At 35.5% G+C, this 19143-nt stretch overlaps 1 protein-coding gene and 1 non-coding gene across 9 annotated transcripts in view; one reads left to right on the top strand and one right to left on the bottom strand.

The window, feature by feature from the left end:
* The window catches only part of LINGO2 (leucine rich repeat and Ig domain containing 2), a 1190714-nt gene that overhangs the window by 125521 nt on the left and 1046050 nt on the right, over window positions 1-19143 (top strand). The window lies entirely within an intron of this gene.
* Window positions 10884-10988, bottom strand: LOC115839035 (U6 spliceosomal RNA). The gene has a single exon (XR_004033892.1). It is a non-coding gene; the product is annotated as a U6 spliceosomal RNA (small nuclear RNA).

Raw genomic sequence — 19143 nt, 5'->3', positions numbered from 1 at the left:
CTAGTATGTAAGGATAGAAAATCTATCAGTTTCATGATACCATGATATCTGAAATTGTGGATATTTCAGATATAAATATTGCTACCTCTAATTATCTATATTTAATAGGAATCACTATGATAACTATTTTATAGGGAAGCTATATTCCTTTTAGTAGGTATTTTTCTCTTTGAACTATGAGTTCTCATTGCTTCTCTTTTGTTTTTGCATATTACATGATCGATTCATGGCAGAACAAGCTAAAGATACACTTTTTACCTTTCTCCATTTGTCCTTGGCTCCATTTTCAACATACCAAGAACAGGAAGGAGGGATAAAAGGCAAAGAAGAATTTTTGTGATGATTGTCTTCAAATTCATGCACAGAACACATCTATCGTAGCATGTTTATCTTGTCAAAACAAATGATCCTCTGTCTATACCCAAATTAGGAAGGAGGTAGAATAATTCAGTAGTTTAGTGGTTGGACTCTGGAGTCATATTTGAATTGAACCCTGGCTCTATAACTGTGTAGCTGTTTAACAAGGTCATCTGTAAAATGGGGCTTTTAGTGTAGTACTTCTTAGTTCTTAAGTGTGATATAATGATTCAATGGAATAGTAACTATAAAGCACTTAGTACAGCTTCCTAAACCCTCTAATAATAATTCAAAAGGTTCAGCCTGGGACCTAGGAATTTGCACATCTTTATAGCTATCACAGGGAATTCTGACTTAGATGGTCAATGGAGCAGTCTTCAAGATAATGTGACAAATTGCTCTTTGTCAATCTGGATCACAAAAGCCATATGTCTGTTTTGATCTATCTGACTTGATAACTTTCAAAGTAAAAGATTGCTATAAATTTAATGAAAGGTTAATTGCAATTTTGACTTGACAAGCAGCCTAATTGGAACATATGTGTACATATATCCAAATGAACAGGAATGAATCAAATTCTGAGAATGAGAACTGATGCTTAGAATGTTGTGACAAATGATGTGTTTTTATTCAGTGAACAATTTTGAGGCTGATTCATAACAATGTCCTTGACAGTTATGTAATCCAAGTTGATGGATAGAGAAATTTCTTACGAATGAATTGGTACTTCTAGATTTCCCTGGCCTGATTAAGAGATTTCATTTTCTAATTTACAAACATGAAATGTAAGATTTTTATTACCAGTGTGGTTAGTCATGCTACTCCAAATGCTAATCTTCATTTCCTAAACAGATTATTAAAGTGAAGAACCAGTCCTTCAGATTTTCATTTGGTGGCTTTAATTTCAGTCCCTTCCCTCTAACTAAATAGAAACCACTCTGCTTAGAGAATACTTACTCTATCCCTCCTTCCTCATGGTGTTTCTCTTAATTTTCCTTCTAACTGCAACTCTTTTTCCAATCTTTATTTTTTCTTCAGTTTCTTAAATGTTGTTAGGGAAGACTAAAGGATTACGCAAGTGTGATTCCTCTGTCCCATGCAAACTCAGTCGTCTCCTATGAAAAGTGATGATTCAGATTTTCAAGTTTTAGATGGGTTTCCAGCATGGCATTTGCCTTAACTCTTAGTTCCCATTCTTTGAGAACTGATAGTTGCTGCTTGTCTTCAGTTGCCTACTTTTCCCTTCAGGCTTCATATTTATTTCTGTGTTAACACTGGTTTTTAGAAAACCAGTGTGTCTATGACGGGTTAATGTTTCCCCAGCTTTTTGTTTTTGATGGCATATTAGCACATGAGTTTTTATTTCCTTTTATAAGCACTGCTCAGGAAGGACCATGAAAAAAATTTCCATAATCTTTCATTTTAATTTATATTCATTTTCATTTTTTTACTTCAGTTTTTCATTTTTGCCAAGGTGCAACTAAAATTGTAATATCTTTCAATTTTGATTTGTTTTATAGTTAAGTTCAAAAGATATTTATTGGTTTTTTAATTTAATTGAACAAGCATTAAATATTTGTTAAATGTTTAATGAAATAGTTGTGTAGATAATATTGTTTCCACAAATACCTTCCTTGATCTACTACAGTATATTTTAGGTTGTATCAGATCTCATTTTTCTGTGTTGTACTGACATAAATAACTATAAATTCAGGGTATATTCTGATCAAGTAGTACCTTGCAAGTCATAAAGTATTTTAAAAAAAAATCTCTTGAGCATAGATTTAAAGAAGGGTGTATTTGTTTCTTTCCATTAGTTTGCAGTTTTAAGATTTCTATATTTTTCTTTAAATATAGCTTAATCATTCAGAATCAGTGCAACTCTAAAACCATCTCCTTTTTTCCTTTTTATGATAGTTATTTAACCCAAATAGTATCAGCGTATATATACTGCACATTTGATACTTATTAACAAAACAATTAGGTAAAGCTATTTGAAACCCTTTTCTTGGTCTTTTGCCATATTTGCATGTTTCAAAGTAGAGCATGGCAGTAAATATACTGAATATGTGCTACCACCAGACATTGACAGCGTGAATCAGTATGATGAGAGTGGCAGTGCGGTCTACAGTAGCAGTTAAGAACTTAGGCTATATAGTTTCATATTTGCTTCCTTCCCTCTCTTTTTTAAAAAAAAGTTACTGAATTGCTACTGCCATTGCTTACTTCTTCCCTTCCTTCAACAACTATTTATTTGACACTTATTATATGTAAGAATTGTTTTTAGGCCTTAGAGTTTCAGCAATAAATAAGAGAAGATCCCAGCTTTCAACAATCTTACATTCCTCCAGTTATTACCAGTAACTTGTCAGATATAGCATGATATAAGCAATTGTTGAATGTAAACAATATTTGATATATTAAAAATTGGAAATTGAAATTAAAAAAAGTAATCAAACACTAAGTACCAGGCAATATTTTGAACACTTTACATATATTACCTACTATTATTTTCATTCTGCTCCTAAGGAAACCAAGGCACAGAAAGATTAAGTAACCTGTCAAAGATTACACAGTACTGGCTGAGTCAAGATTGAAACCAATGCAGAGTCAATACTCTTAACTACTCTGCTAGGCAGTAGAATCCCAGCTCTGCTCATTACATGGTGTGACCACCAGGGCAAATTTCTGAATATTTCTGGGCCTCAGTTTTATCATTTGTATAATGGGGACAAAAATAATAACAACCTCATTATAATGTTGTTTTGAGATCAGAATGTACCTTATCTAGTGCCTCCAAGGCACACAGTCTCTTTTAAGAAATGCTGTTTAAAGTTGATGTGACATGGAGGACAGTTATTACTACCACTGCCTCAATCAGACTTTCCCATGAGAGGTTGTCTTCTTGACTGACATTGTAGTGCCTTACTTGTTCCCTTTTTTTTTCTGGGAATCCTCCTCATTGCTGTTTATGGCCCTGTCTCTTCCAAGGCTACAACTCAAGTGCCCCTTGTGCCACTTGAAACATCAGGACTTTAAATTTACTTCTTTGCTAATTCTTCTTAATTAAGAGGTCATTTTGCCAATGTGGCTGATATTTAATTGCATTGGAAATAAAGGAATAGAAACAAGGGTGTGAATAGGATGAATCTTTTTGTGGATTTAAGCCTTTAAAGAGACAGAATTCCAAATAAAAGGAGGGGTATAGGGGGAAATTTGAGCAGGGATCTTAAAAGTTTCTAATGTAGTTATGACATTATTCCAAAGGGGTACTCCTCTCACCCCAGTATATCCCTCAGTGTCTGTCTTGGATATATTTTGGCAAATTAGAACTTTCTTCATGTAAGAATGGAAAAGGAGAGTTTATAAATTAAATATTCTGGCAGGTAAATCTGAGATATCATTTATTATTCTATCTAAGAGGACAATTACAGTTGTTTGACAAATCCTTTTGAGCAATCCAATTCAGAATTTGCCTGCATTCTTTTGATTTTATTTTGTTTTTTACTAATACCATTAAAGTTGAATATAAGGAATGAATAGCCTGACTTCTGAAATTGCCTTTTCAGAATTAAGCAATCTTAAGTCACGATTTATGAATACTGTTTTAAATTAAGAACACATTTTCCAAAAATGAAGATACAGTTCCAGGTATCTTGTGCTAATCAGAAGAAGCATTTCAAATCATGAATTTTTATGAGTATCACAATGCAGGTTGAAAGTGATAAAAAAATCGAGAGCATGTTTAAGTGCATATGTGTTTAATGGAAAACAAATACACAAAATGATAAAATCTGATACATGTGGCCCTCACTTACACTTCTAATTGTAAATCTATGGAAATGCCTTCCTTGTTATGCCTTCCCAGGCTTTCCATGAGGTTTTCTGGAATATTGATGATGAGATGCATTCTATATTATTCAATACAACAAAATAAAATTTTGATATTAAATGAATAAATGAATTGAAAAAAGGAGCCAGAGGAAGGATGCATCGAAATTAATGTCACTAAGTTACTTTCGAAGAGTTAGTCATCATGAATTTGGTGCATTTTAAATAAAATATATTTTTATTTAAAGGTGCATATATTTTAAGTATGAGCTCCCACCTTCTATCAACAGATAAGAATATCAATATATGATTTGATAGTACTTAATCTGTTGCCCCCTTTGTTGATTGACTGCATTCAGTTTACATATTGATTAATTTGTGTAGATTTATCAAATAGGATTCTTCTTTAAGACTGCCAGTTTTCCCCCCATATTTATTGCATGCATCTTTGGTTCTACAAAGTAAGGGTACGTGCATCAGTTGATTAAGAGTAACTTGAACGTCTCTCTTCTAGGTTTTTTTAAGAACAAAAAATCAAGGATTTAATTTTAAAGATAAATTGTTGCAACAGTCCAAGATATAAATTATAATCATCGTAGTATTTGGGTATTTTTCTGAATAGTTTTCATAGTTACAGGCCTTTTCAGTACCGAGAATATACTATTCAAATTTAAGATAATGGAACCTCAGATAGTCACGGTGGTTGAGGCACTGCAGTATTAAACTTGTAAAACAGTTGCATTTGGTGTACCAGGAAAAAACTCAGACTAATAGATTTCAGAAAACTTCTCTATAGCAAAGATTGGGGGCTTTAAGATTGGCCAAAAGTTATTTTTCTCTATATTCTCATTTTAGACGAAGGGTTGACAGACATTTTCTTTACAGGACAAGACAAGTAAATATTTTAGGGTATGTTGGATGTTTAATCACTGTTGTAACTACCAAACTCTACCACTGTAGCTTGAAAGCAGCCATATAAAAAGCATAAATGAAGAGTGTGGCCATGTTCCAATACAGCTTCATCTATCGACACTTAAATTTAAATTTCATCTAACTTCCATATGTCACAAATATTATTCTTTAATTTTTTTCTACTATTTAAAATTGTAAAATTATTTTTAGCTCTTAGTACAAAAACAGGTTGAATTAGTCCTGTGATCTTAGTTTACCTTCCCCTGCCTTACACTAAGAGCTCCTCAAAGGCAGTGAAAGGTATCTTGTTTACCTTGATATCCCCCAATACTGAGCACGTAATAGATACTCAGAAAATGTATGGGAAATAACTACTCTGAATGATACCTTTAATTATAAATTTAATATTGAGTTGTTTCTAATGTTGATTTTAGCTTAAAAAATGAAACTTTTTTTCTGTGTTTATATATGTATATATATTTATGTATATATGTTATCTGTATATATGTACATATGTTATATGTATATATATATCCTTTACTTAATTTCCTGTATATTTATATTTAAATAGTTTCATTGAAGAATAATTTTATATGATAGAAAGAACTGACGTATCTTAAGTGTATAATCCAATGCTTTTAGTAAATTTACTGAGTTGGACAGCCATCACAATAATCTAGTTTTTGAACATGTCATCAACATCATCCCAAAAATGTCCCATGTGGCCATTTGCTGTCAATATCAGTTTATATATATTACAAAAATGGGTTAACGTAATATTCTGTTCTATTATATACATCAAAAAATCAGAAGACAAATTTAGCCTTTATGAAGATATGTCAAAGCTTATGCTCTTGACACTTTTTAATTATTAACTCATGTAGTCCTCATCCAACCTAATGTGGTCGTTTATATTATTATCTACATTTTTAAAAACATCTTTATTGGAGTATAATTGCTTTACAATGGTGTGTTAGTTTCTGCTGCATAACAAAGTGTATCAGCTATACATAAACATATATCCCCATATCTCTTCCCCCTTGCATCTCTCTCCCACCCTCCCTATCCCACCCTCGAGGTGGACACAAAGCACGGAGCTGATCTCCCGGTGCTATGCGGCTGCTTCCCACTAGCTATTATACATTTGGTAGTGTATATATGTATACACGCCACTCTCTCACTTCATCCCAGCTTACCCTTCCCCCTCCCCATGTCCTCAAGTTCATTCTCTACGTCTGTGTCTTTATTCCTGTCCTGCCTCTAGGTTCTTCAGAGCCTTTTTTTTTTTTTTTTAGATTCCATGTACATGTGTTAGTATATGGTATTTGTTTTTCTCTTTCTGACTTACTTCACTCTGTATGACAGACTCTAGGTCCATCCACCTCACTACAAACAACTCAATTTCATTTCTTTTTATGGCTGAGTAATTCCATTGTATATATGTGCCACATCTTCTTTATCCATTCATCTGTCGATGGATACTTAGGTTGCTTCCATGTCCTGGCTATTGTAAATAGTGCTGCAATGAACACTGTGGTACATGACTCTTTTTGAATTATGGTTTTCTCAGGATATATGCCCAGTAGTGGGATTGCTGGGTTGTATGGTAGTTCTGTTTTTAGTTTTTAAAGGAACCTCCATACTGTTCTCCATAGTGGCTGTATCAATTTACATTCCCACTAACAGAGCAAGAGGGTTCCCTTTTCGCCACACCCTCTCCAGCATTTACTGTTTGTAGATTTTTTGATGATGGCCATTCTGACTGGTGTGAGGTGATACCTCACTGGAGTTTTGATTTGCATTTCTCTAATGATTAGTGATGTGGAGCATCCTTTCATGTGTTTGTTGGCAATCTGTATATCATATTTGGAGAAATGTCTATTTAGGTCTTCTGCCCATTTTTGGATTGGGTTGCCTGTTTTTTTGATACTGAGCTGCATGAATTGCTTATAAATTTTAGAGTTTAATCCTTTGTCAGTTGCTTCATTTGCAAATATTTTCTCCCATTCTGAGGGCTGTCCTTTCCTCTTGTTTATGGTTTTCTTTGCTGTGCAAAAGCTTTTAAGTTTCATTATGTCCCATTTGTTTATTTTTGTTTTTATTTCCATTTCTCTAAGAGGTGAGTCAAAAAGGGTCTTGCTTTGATTTATGTCACAGAGTGTTCTGCCTATGTTTTCCTCTAAGAGTTTTATAGTGTCTGCCCTTACATTTAGGTCTCTAATCCATTTTGAGTTTATTTTTGTATATTGTGTTAGGGAGTCTTCTAATAGCATTCTTTTACATGTAGTTGTCCAGTTTTCCAAGTACCACTTATTGAAGAGGCTGTCTTTTCTCCATTGTATTCTCTTGCCTACTTTATCAAAGATAAGGTGATACTATGTGCATGGGTTTATCTCTGGGCTTTCTATCCTGTTCCATTGATCTATATTTCTGTTTTTGTGCCAGTACCATATTGTCTTGATTACTGTAGCTTTGTAGTATAGTCTGAAGTCAGGGAGCCTGATTCCTCCAGCTCCATTTTTCTTTCTCAAGATTGCTTTGGCTGTTCGAGGTGTTTTGTGTTACCATACAAATTGTGAAATTTTTGTTCTAGTTCTGTGAAAAATGCATTGGTAGCTTGATAGGGAATTCACTGAATTTGTAGATTGCTTTGGGTAGTATAGTCATTTTCACAATGTTGATTCTTCCAATCAAGAACATGCTGTATCTCTCCATCTGTTTTTATGATCTTAATTTCTTTCATTAGTGTCTTATAGTTTTCTGCATACAGGTCTTTTCTCTCCTAGGTAGGTTTATTCCTAGGGATTTTATACTTTTTGTTGCAATGGTAAATGTGAGTGTTTCCTTAATTTCTCTTTCAGATTTTTCATCATTAGTGTATAAGAATTCAAGACATTTCTGTGCATTAATTTTGTATCCTGCTACTTTACCAAATTCATTGATTAGCTCTAGTAGTTTTCTGGTAGTCTCTTTAGGATTCTCTATGTATAGTATCATGTCATCTGCAAACAGTGACAGTTTTACTTCTTCTTTTCCAATTTGTATTCCTTTTATTTCTTTTTCTTCTCTGATTGCTGTGGCTAAAACTTCCAAAACAATGTTGAGTAATAGTGGTGAGAGTGGGCAACCTTGTCTTTTTCCTGATCTTAGTGGAAATGCTTTCAGTTTTACACCATTGAGAACGATATTGGCTGTGGGTTTGTCATATGTGGCCTTATTATGTTGAGGTAAGTTCCCTCTGTGCCTACTTTCTGGAGGGTATTTATCATCAATGTGTGTTGAATTTTGTTGAAAGCTTTTTCTGCATCTGTTGAGATTATATGGTTTTTATCCTTCAGTTTGTTAATATGGTGTTTCACATTGATTGATTTGCGTATATTGGGGAATCGTTGCATTCCTGTGATAAACCCTACATGATCATGGTGTATGATCCTTTTTATGTGCTGTTGAATTCTGTTTGCTAGTATTTTGTGATCTATGTTCATCAGTGATATTGGCCTGTAGTTTTCTTTTTCGTGACATCTTTGTCTAGTTTTGGTATCATGGTGATGGTGGCTTCATAGAATGAGTTTGGAAGTGTTCCTCCCTCTAGTGTATTTTGAAGTGTTTGAGAAGGATAGGTGTTAGCTCTTCTCTAAATGTTAGATAGAATTCTCTGTGAAGCCATGTGGTCCTGGGCCTTTGTTGGAAGATTTTTAATCACAGTCTCAATTTCAGTGCTTGTGATTGGTCTGTTTATATTTTTTCTTTCTTCCTGGTTCAGTCAGAAGGTTTTACTTTTCTAAGAATTTGTCCATTTCTTCCAGGTTGTCCATTTTATTGTCATATAGTTGCTCGTATTAATCTCTCATGGTCTTTTGTATTTCGGCAGTGTCAGTTGTTACTTCTCCTTTTTCATTTCTAATTGTGTTGATTTGAGTCTTTTCCCTTTTTTTCTTGATGAGTTTACGGTCTAATGGTTTATCAGTTTTGTTTATCTTCTCAAAGAACCGGATTTTAATTTTATTGATCTTTGCTATTGTTTCCTTCATTTATTTTTCATTTATTTCTGATCTGATATTTATGATTACTTTCCTTCTGCTAACTTTGGAGTTTTTTGTTTTTCTTTCTTTAATTGCTTTGGCTGGAAGTTTGGGTTGTTTATTTGAGCTTTTTCTTGTTTCTTAATGTAGGTTTGTATTGCTATAACCTTCCCTCTTGGAACTGTTTTTGCTGCATCCCGTAGGTTTTGGGTCATTGTGTTTTCATTGTCATTTTTTTTTTATTTCTTCTTTGATTTCTTCAGTGATCTCTTGGTTATTTAGTAGTGTATTGTTTAGCTTCCATGTGTTTGTATATTTTAGTTTTTTTTTTTCCTGTCATTGTTATCTAGTCTCATAGTTTTGTGGTCAGAAAAGATACTTGATACGAGTTCAGTTTTCTTAAATTTACCAAGGTTTGATTTGTGACCCAAGATATGGGGTCACAAATGGAGAACACTCTGGAGAATGTTCCATGAGCATTTGAGGAGAAAGTGTATTCTGTTGTTTTTGGATAGAATGTCCTATAAATAAGTCCATCTTGTTTAATGTGTCTTTTAAAGCTTGTGTTTCCTTATTTATTTTCATTTTGGATGATCTATCCATTGGTTAAATTGGGTTGTTAAAGTCCCCTACTATGATTGTTACTGTCGATTTCCCCTTTTATGGCTGTTAGTATTTGCCTTATGTATTGAGGTGCTCCTATGTTGGGTGCATAAATATTTACAATTTTTATACTTCTTCTTGGTTTGATCCCTTGATCATATGTAGTGTCCTTCTTTGTCTCTTGTAATCGTCTTTATTTTAAGGTCTATTTTGTCTGATATGAGAATTGATACTCCAGCTTTCTTTCAATTTCCATTTACATGGAATACCTTTTTCTGTTCCCTTACTTTCAGTCTCTATGTGTCCCTAGGTCTGAAGTGGGTCTCTTGTAGACAGCATATATACAGATATTGCTTTTGTATCCATTCAGCCAGTCTGTGTCTTTTGGTTGGAGCATTTAATCCATTTACATTTAAGGTAGTTATCGATATGTATGTTCCTATTACCGTTTTCTTAATTGTTTTGGGTTTGTTATTGTAGGTCTTTCCCTTCTCTTGTGTTTCCTGCCTTGAGAAGTTCCTTTAGCGATCGTTGTAAAGCTGGTTTCGTGGTGCTGAATTCTCTTAGCTTTTGCTTGTTTGTAAAGGTTTTATTTTCTCCATCGAATCCGTATAACATCCTTTCTGGGTAGAGTAATCTTGGTTGTAGTTTTTTCCCTTTCATCACTATAAATATGTCCTGCCACTCCCTTCCGGCTTTTAGAGTTTCTGCTGAAAGATTAGCAATTAACCTTATGGGTATTCCCTTGTATGTTATTTGTTGTTTTTTCCTTGCTGCTTTTAATATTTTTTCTTTGTATTTAATTTTTGATAGTTTGACTAATATGTATCTTGGCATGTTTTTCCTTGGATTTATCCTGTATGGGACTCTCTGTGCTTCCTGGACTTGACTGACTGTTTTCTTTCCCATGTTAGGGAAGTTTTCAACTATAATCTCTTCAAAGATTTTCTCAGTCCCTTTATTTTTCTCTTCTTCTGGGACCCCTATAATTCGAATGTTGGTGCGTTTAATGTTTTCCCAGAAGTCTCTGAATGTGTCCTTAATTCTTTTCATTCTTTTTTCTTTATTCTGCTCTGTGGCAGTTATTTCCACTACTTTATCTTCAAGGTCACTTATCTATTCTTCTGCCTTAGTTATTCTGCTGTTGATTCCTTCTAGAAAAATATGGAATGCTTCACAAATTTGTGTGTCATTCTTGTGCAGGGGCCATGTTTATCTCTATATCATTCCAATTTTTACTATATGTACTGCTGAAGCGAGCACTTATCTACATTTTATGTATAAGGAACTGAAGTAACTTTCCCAAGTTTTCTTGATTGTAGAGTGACATCAGCTCAGGTCTTGAGTGGAGGCACAGAGCTTTAAACTGATGCAGTATGGCTCCAGGGTTCATGATTATAATCACTGTAAGAGTGTAGGATTTTAGAAGCCATTAATAATACTCAGAAGAATAATGAAAGGTCTTTCTTAAGAGGCAATTAGGAATTAACTTTTGACTTACCATTTTAGGAAAGCAATAATTTTCATCAAAACCGTAGCTTCCAACCTCTTTAATCGTATCTAAGTCAGAATCATTAAGAGCATAAATCAACTGATATTTTAGGTGTATAGTTTGAAGTAGTAAATAGAAGGCTATTATTCTAGTACTCAGGATATGTATTCCTTTAATATTTCTAGTGTTATCAATTTCTCCAAAATATATCATTTAAAAAGAATTGTTAGAAAAACTGTAAATAGGGAGAGATTGAAGATGGCAGAGTAAGAGGATATGGAGCATGTCTCCCCCAACAAACACATCAGAAATAATCTACACGTGGAACAATTTTGACTAGCTTGAAATTGGTAGAAGGACTCCTGTACAACCAGGGCTTTAAGAAATATGCACACGTAATCTGGTAGGAAGGGAAGAAAAGTGATCAATTTGGCACCTGTGCATCTGGGAGGAGAAGGGGAGGAAAAAGGAAGATTCACAGGCAGACGTCCCCCTTTTAGGAGTGAGCAGTGACAGCCACAGATTGGGTGCCCCTGTCCTGGGGTCTTATATGGGGGAAGACTTGACCGGTTGGAGGACTAACAGGAGGGCTGTGTGAAGTCTGGAATCTGATCATGAAAAACAGGCACATGCTGATTTGCCTCCAAGTCAGGGTGGAGAGAGATCTGTTCTAGCAGCTGCCAGTTTCACGGGACCACCTCTCTGTGTGCCTCAGCGTGACCTGAACAAACACTCCAGCCCTGCTCGCTCCACATCACAGCACAGCCCTGGAACCGAGGTGGCCGTGACCGAGGAACTAAGAGGCAACATGGTCCTGGGGAGGAGCCTGGGTGGATTGGCAGCAGCCACCATTGGCACTTACTCAAGCAGAGCATCAGATTTCTTATGCTGGCTGCTCCACCACAGCTTATACCCCGTTACACGCTGAGAGTCCACTTGGGTCCCGCCTGCCCAGCAGGGTAGTGGCGCCAGAGACCGGGGGCAGTGATCGTCTGTGGGGGACAAAGGAGACTTGAACCCGAGACTGTGTATGAATGGAACAAGGGAATCAACTGGGGGTGCCTACATAGGCAGCACATCAGAGACAGCTAAGACTTATATCTGCAGCTGACATGAGCCCAGAGCGCTCACAAGCCCCACTTGCTTCAGTACTCCCCCACTCTGGGGCAAAAGTCTTGGTGCAGAGAGAGGGGAAAACACATACTTAAAGGTAACAGAAGCAGCTCAGGCCAGACCCTCAGGGCTTCCATTCCAGCAACTTGAGATCAGACCTTCCCCCCATAGGGTTGTGATGGCCACTGGGCAGAGGGGAATCCCCACCTCACACTCATTCTAGCCTTAGACCTTCCATCTTCAGCCCCACCTCCATCAAGGTGATAGCTGCCAGCTCACCTTGAGGAAAGACATGACTTGTGTCCATGTCAGTTTCAGCTCTGCCCCCAGAGGCACTGGGCACATGCAGTCTGTATAGGGACACTTCTACATAATAACACCCCTTCAAGAACACAGTAGGTAACTGTTTCACATAAATTCATAGAGGCAGAGAGAGTTAAGTAAAATGATTACACAGGAACTACTGTCAATTGAAAGAGCAAGATAAAACCCCTGAAAAAGCAATTAAACAGAAATAAACAATTTATGAGATAAAGTACTGAAAGCAATAATAATAAGAATGTTGTCTGAATTAGGGCAAAGAATAATGGTACACAGTGAAAAGTTTATTAACGAACTAGAAAATATAAAAAAGACTCAATCAGAAATGAAGAATTCAATAGCTGAAGTAAAACACACTGGAAGAAATGAATATCAGACTAAGTGACACAGAAGAATGCATAAATACTCTGGAAGATAAATAATGGAAATCACCCAATCAGAACAGCAAAAAGAAAAACAAATAAAAAAATGAAAACAGTTTAAGAGATCTCTAAGATAACATGCAGCATACCAACATTCCTGTTATGGGGGCCCCAGAAGGAGAAGAGAGAAAAGAGGGGATTGAAGATGTATTTGAGGAAATTATGGCTGAAAACTTCCCAAACCTGAAGAAGGAAACAGATATCCAGGTACAGGAAGCACAGAGGGTCCCAAACAAGATGAACCCAAACAGACCCACACCAGGACATATAATTAAAATGGCAAAAGGTAAAGGTAAAGCCAGGATTCTAAAGACAGCAAGAGAAAAACAGTCAGTTACAAGGGAACTCCCATAAGGCTATCAGCTGATTTTTCTATAGAAACACTGCAGGCCAGAAGGGAGTGGCATGATATATTTAAAGTGCTAAAAGGAAAAAACCTGCAACCTAGGATACTCTACCCAGAAAGGTTATCATTTGGAATAGAAGGAGAGGTAAAGAACTTCTCAGATAAGCAAAAACTAAAAGAGTTCATCAATACTAAATCCACCCTCAAAGAAATGTTGAAGGGTCTTTGCTAAGTGGAAAAGAAGTAAGAATCTATAGAAACAGGAAATTCCCATTAGGAAAGGCAAATATATAGTAAGGACTAAGGATCAACCACTTAAGCCACTATGAAGATTAATAACAAAAAATTGTAAAAGCAACTATAGGTACACTAAACTAAACAGTTAATTGTTGAACATGGATATGTAAAATATAACATCAAAAACACAAAATATGAGGGAGGGGAGTAAAATAAGTAGATATTTTAGAATGTGTTTGAACTGAAATGAATACCAGTTTAAAATAAGTAGATATAGATATAGATCAACATACATTAATCCCATGGTCACCACAGAAATCTATAATACATACATTAAAAACAAAGAAAAGAAAGGAGTACAAGCATACTACTAAAGAAAAACAAACCAAACCACAGGGGAAGAAACAAAAGGAAGGAGAAATGGACAGAGAAGAACTACAGAACTACAAAAACAGTCAGAAAACAAGTAAGAAAATGGCAGTAAATACATGGCTATCAGTAATTACTTATACAATGGAATATTACTCAACCATAAAAAGAAATGAAATTGAGTTATTTGTAGTGAGGTGGATGGACCTACAATCTGTCATACAGAGTGAAGTAAATCAGAAAGAGAAAAACAAATACCGTATTCTAACACATATATATGGAATCTAAAAACAAAAAAAGGCTTCCCTGGTGGCGCAGTGGTTGAGAGTCCGCCTGCCGATGCAGGGGACACGGGTTCGTGCCCTGGTCCGGGAAGATCCCACATGCCTCAGAGCGGCTAGGCCCGTGAGCTATGGCCGCTGAGCCTGCGCGTCCGGAGCCTGTGCTCCGCAACAGGAGAGGCCACAACAGTGAGAGGCCCGTGTAATGCAAAAAATTTAAAAATTAAAAATTAAAAAAAAATGGTTATGAAGAACCTAGGGACAGAACAAACCAATCAATAAATGGGCAGGAGATCTGAGTAGACATTTTTCTAAATAAGACATACAGCTGTCTAACAGGTACATGAAAAGATGCTCAACATCCCTAATTATTAGAGAAATGCAAATCAAAACAACAATGAGATATCACCTCACACCTCTCAGAAAGGTTGTCATTGAAAAGTCTACAAATATATTGTGGTGAGGATGTGGAGAAAAGGAAATCCTTGTATACTCTTGGTGGGAATGTATATTGGTGGAGCCACTATGAGAAAGAGTATGGAGCTTCTTCAAAGTACTAAAAATAGAACTACCATATGATCCAGCATTTCCACTCCTGAGTATATATCCGAAAAAAATTGAAAACACTAATTTGAAAAGATTCATGCACTACAATATTCATAGCAGCATTATTTACAATAGCCAAGATATGAAAGCAACCCAAGTATCCATCAACAGATGAATCAATAAAGAAATGTCAGATATAGATGAATACTATATGATATCACTTACATGTGTAATCTAAAAAAATATAAGAGCCAAAAGTATATAGAAAAACAAATATACTCACAGAATTTGAAAACAAACTAGTGGTTACCAGTGGGGAGAGGGAAAGGAGGAGGGGGCAATATATGGGTATGGGATTAAGAGATTAAAACTAGTATGTATAAAATACAGAAGCAACAGGATATGTTGTATAGCACAGGGAATATAGCCATTACCTTATAAAAACTTTTAATGGAGTATAATCTGTAAAAATACTGAATCACTATGCTGTATGCCAAAAACTAATACCATATTGTAAATAAACGCTACTTTAAAAAAAAACTATACATAGAACTGATTTTGCATAGCCTGAAACTAACCTCCGTTCTTTGCTTACATATGTAACAACCTATTTATTTTTGTCAACGCCTAAAATGTTTTGTTTAAAATTATTTTATACTTCCAGTTGTATTCTGCTCATTTTATAAATTTCTCAAAAATATAACAGAGAGCAATTAATAAGCCATCAACAGTAGCTGGGTATTCAATTCTCCGTAAGCATAGAAATACCAAAAAAGTCTTTGAAGAAAATGTTAAATGATATTATTATATATTTATAATTGTTTTGGTATTATATAGAAAATCCTAAAGTCTTTATATAGAAAATCCTAAAGACTTTATATAGTGTGTATCTTCTTTTTCTTTGTGCTTCTAAGTGTAAATAATAAAATTTCGTATAAAAAAACTTGGCCTCATTTTTGTGCAAGTTGTTATAGGCATGAAAATTTAGGAGACTGCCAGTTTTCTGGCTCTTTCTTTTGGATAAAAAGAATGTCTTGTCAGGTGCAATTAATGGTCATAGGGTTGAGAAAGATCTCACAGTAACAAGATACTGTCATTTGTTTTCAGGAATTTGCATATATTGTCTCCAGGAACCTCATCTCATTCACAGCTACCTGATTCCCAGTGGCTGTCTTCTAGCACTTTCCACTGCATCCTTTCTCTCAGACATCAACCTGTGCTGTGATTGCAGACTTGTTATTGAGGCTTTTCACCCCACTGATTATCTGTAATGTTCCTTTCTCTCTTCCTCATTCTAATTACCACTGCCACCCATGAGAATGGTGGAGGAAGGCTTGAGGCCATCACATAGCTTCTGTCTCCAAATTGGAGTTGTTGAGGCACCATAGTTTTTCTAAAGGGGTGTTCCACTCAATTCCATCTCGACATTCTCCCTGGATGAAGAAATAGGAAGCCCGAAGATCTAATAAGTAGTAGTACAATGGTTAGAACTATGTTTTCAACTGTCTCTACTACATGTTAGCTGTGATTTTTAGCAAGTTATCTAATTAATTTTAAGCTTCAGTTTTCTCATCTGTTTAATGGGACTAATGGAAGTTACTCTGAATATTAAATGAGATTATAATAGTGAAGTGCTTGGTACAGAGTGAGCAATCAATGAATGTAAACACAAAAACTGATTTTTGTGTTTTGTCTCATGTGTTTAGCACTAACTATCCAGTCTGGCTATTTTCGAGTTTTAAACGCTACACTACCTGTGCTGAAAAACCTGTTGTGCATATTTGAGTATCTTTTTTTTTTTTTTACATCTTTATTGGAGTATAATTGCTATACAATGGTGTGTTAGTTTCACCTTTATAACAAAGTGAATCAGCTATACATATACATATATCCCCATATTTCCTCCCTCTTGCGTCTCCCTCACACCCTCCCTATCCCACCCCTCTACGTGGTCACAAAACACCGAGCTAATCTCCCTGTGCTATGTGGCTGCTTCCTACTAGCTATCTGTTTTACATTTGGTAGTGTATGTATGTCCATGCCACTCTCTCACTTCATCCCAGCTTACCCTTCTCCTACCCGTGTCCTCAAGTCCATTCTCTATGTCTTTTTCCTGTCCTGCCCCTAGGTTCTTCAGAACCATTTTTTTCTTTTTTTTTAGATTCCATATATATGTGTTAGCATACAGTATTTGTTTTTCTCATGATGAATTACTTCACTCTGTATGACAGACTCTAGGTCTATCCACCTCACTACAAATAACTCAATTTCATTTTTTTTTAATGGCTGAGTAATACTCCATTGTATATATGTGCCACATCTTCATTATCCATTCTTCTGTCAGTGGACACTTAGGCGAGTTGCTTCCATGTCCTGGCTATTGTAAATAGAGCTGCAATGAACACTGTGATATACGACACTTCTTGAATTATGGTTTTCTCAGTGTATATACTCAGTAGTGGGACTGCTGGGTTGTATGGTAGTTCTGTTTTTAGTTTTTTAATGAACCTCCATACTGTTCTCCATAGTGGCTGTATCAATTTACATGCCCACCAAGCAGTGCAAGAGAGTTCCCCTTTCTCCACACCCGCTCTGGCATTTATTGTTTGTAGACTTTTTGATGATGGCCATTCTGACTGGTGTGAGGTGATACCTCATTGTAGTTTTGATTTGCATTTCTCTAATGATTAATGATGTTGAGCATACTTTCATGTGTTTGTTGGCAATCTGTATATCTTCTTTGGAGCAACGTCTGTTTAGGTCTTCTGCCTATTTTTGAATTGGCTTGTTTGTTTTTTTGATATTGAGCTGCATGAGCTGCTTGTAAATTTTGGAAATTAATCCTTTGTCAGTTGCTTCATTTGCAAATATTTTCTCCCATTCTGAGGGTTGTCTTTTCATCTTGTTTATGGTTTCCTTTACTGTGCAAAAGCTTTTAAGTTTCATTAGGCCCCATTTGTTTATTTTTGTTTTTATTTCCATTTTTCTAGGAGGTGGGTCAAAAAGGATCTTGCTGTGATTTATGTCACAGGGTGTTCTGCCTATGTTTTCCTCTAAGAGTTTTATAGTGTCTGGCCTTACATTTAGGTCTTTAATCCATTTTGAGTTTATTTTTGTGTGTGGAGTTAGGGAGTGTTCAAATTTCATTCTTTTACATGTAGCTGTCCAGTTTTCCCAGCACCACTTATTGAAGAGGATGTCTTTTCTCCATTGTATATTCATGCGTCCTTTATCAAATATAAGGTGACCGTATGTGTGTGGATTTGTCTATGGGCTTTCTATCCTATGCCACTGATCTGTAGTTTTGTTTTTGTGCCAGTACCATACTGTCTTGATTACTGTAGCTTTGTAGTATAGCCTGTAGCCTGGGAGCCTGATTCCTCCAGCTCCATTTTTCTTTCTCAAGATTCCTTTGGCTATTCGGGGTCTTTTGTATTACCATACAAATTGTGAAATTTTTTTGTTCTAGTTCTGTGAAAAATGCCATTGGTAGTTTGGTAGGGATTGCATTGAATCTGTAGATTGCTTTGGGTAGTATAGTCATTTTCACAATGTTGATTCTTCCAGTCCAAGAACATGGTATATCTCTCCATCTGTTTGTATCATCTTTAATTTCTTTCATCAGTGTCTTACAGTTTTCTGCATACAGGTCTTTTGTCTCCGTAGGTATGTTTATTCCTAAGTATTTTATTCTTTTTGTTGCTATGGTAAATGGTAGTGATTCCTTAATTTCTCTTTCAGATTTTTCATCATTAGTGTATAGGAATGCAAGAGAGAGTTCTGTGCATTAATTTTGTATCATTCTACTTTACCAAATTCATTGATTAGCACTAATAGTTTTCTGGTAGCATCTTTAGGATTCTCTATGTATAGTATCATGTTACCTGCAAACAGTGACAGTTTTACTTCTTCTTTTCTCATTTGGATTCCTTTTATTTCTTTTTCTTCTCTAATGCTGGGGCTAAAACTTCTGACACTATGTTGAATAATAGTGGTGAGAGTAGGCAAACTTGTCTTGTTCCTGATCTTATTGGAAATGGTTCCAGTTTTTCACCGTTGAGAACGATGTTGGCTGTGGGTTGGTCATATAGGGCCTTTATTATGTTGTGGTAGGTTCCCTCTATGCCTATTTTCTGGAGAGTTTTTATCATAAATGGGTGTTGAATTTTGTCGAATGCTTTTTCTGCATCTATTGAGATGATCATATGATTTTTCTCCTTCCATTTCTTAATATGTTTTATCACATTGATTGATTTGCGTATATTAAAGAATCCTTGCATCCCTGGGATAA

The sequence above is a fragment of the Globicephala melas genome, chromosome 6 (assembly GCF_963455315.2).
Source record: "Globicephala melas chromosome 6, mGloMel1.2, whole genome shotgun sequence".
NCBI lineage: Eukaryota > Metazoa > Chordata > Mammalia > Artiodactyla > Delphinidae > Globicephala > Globicephala melas.
Note: the sequence above shows the minus strand (reverse complement) of the source record. Positions and strands in the feature narration are given on the sequence as shown.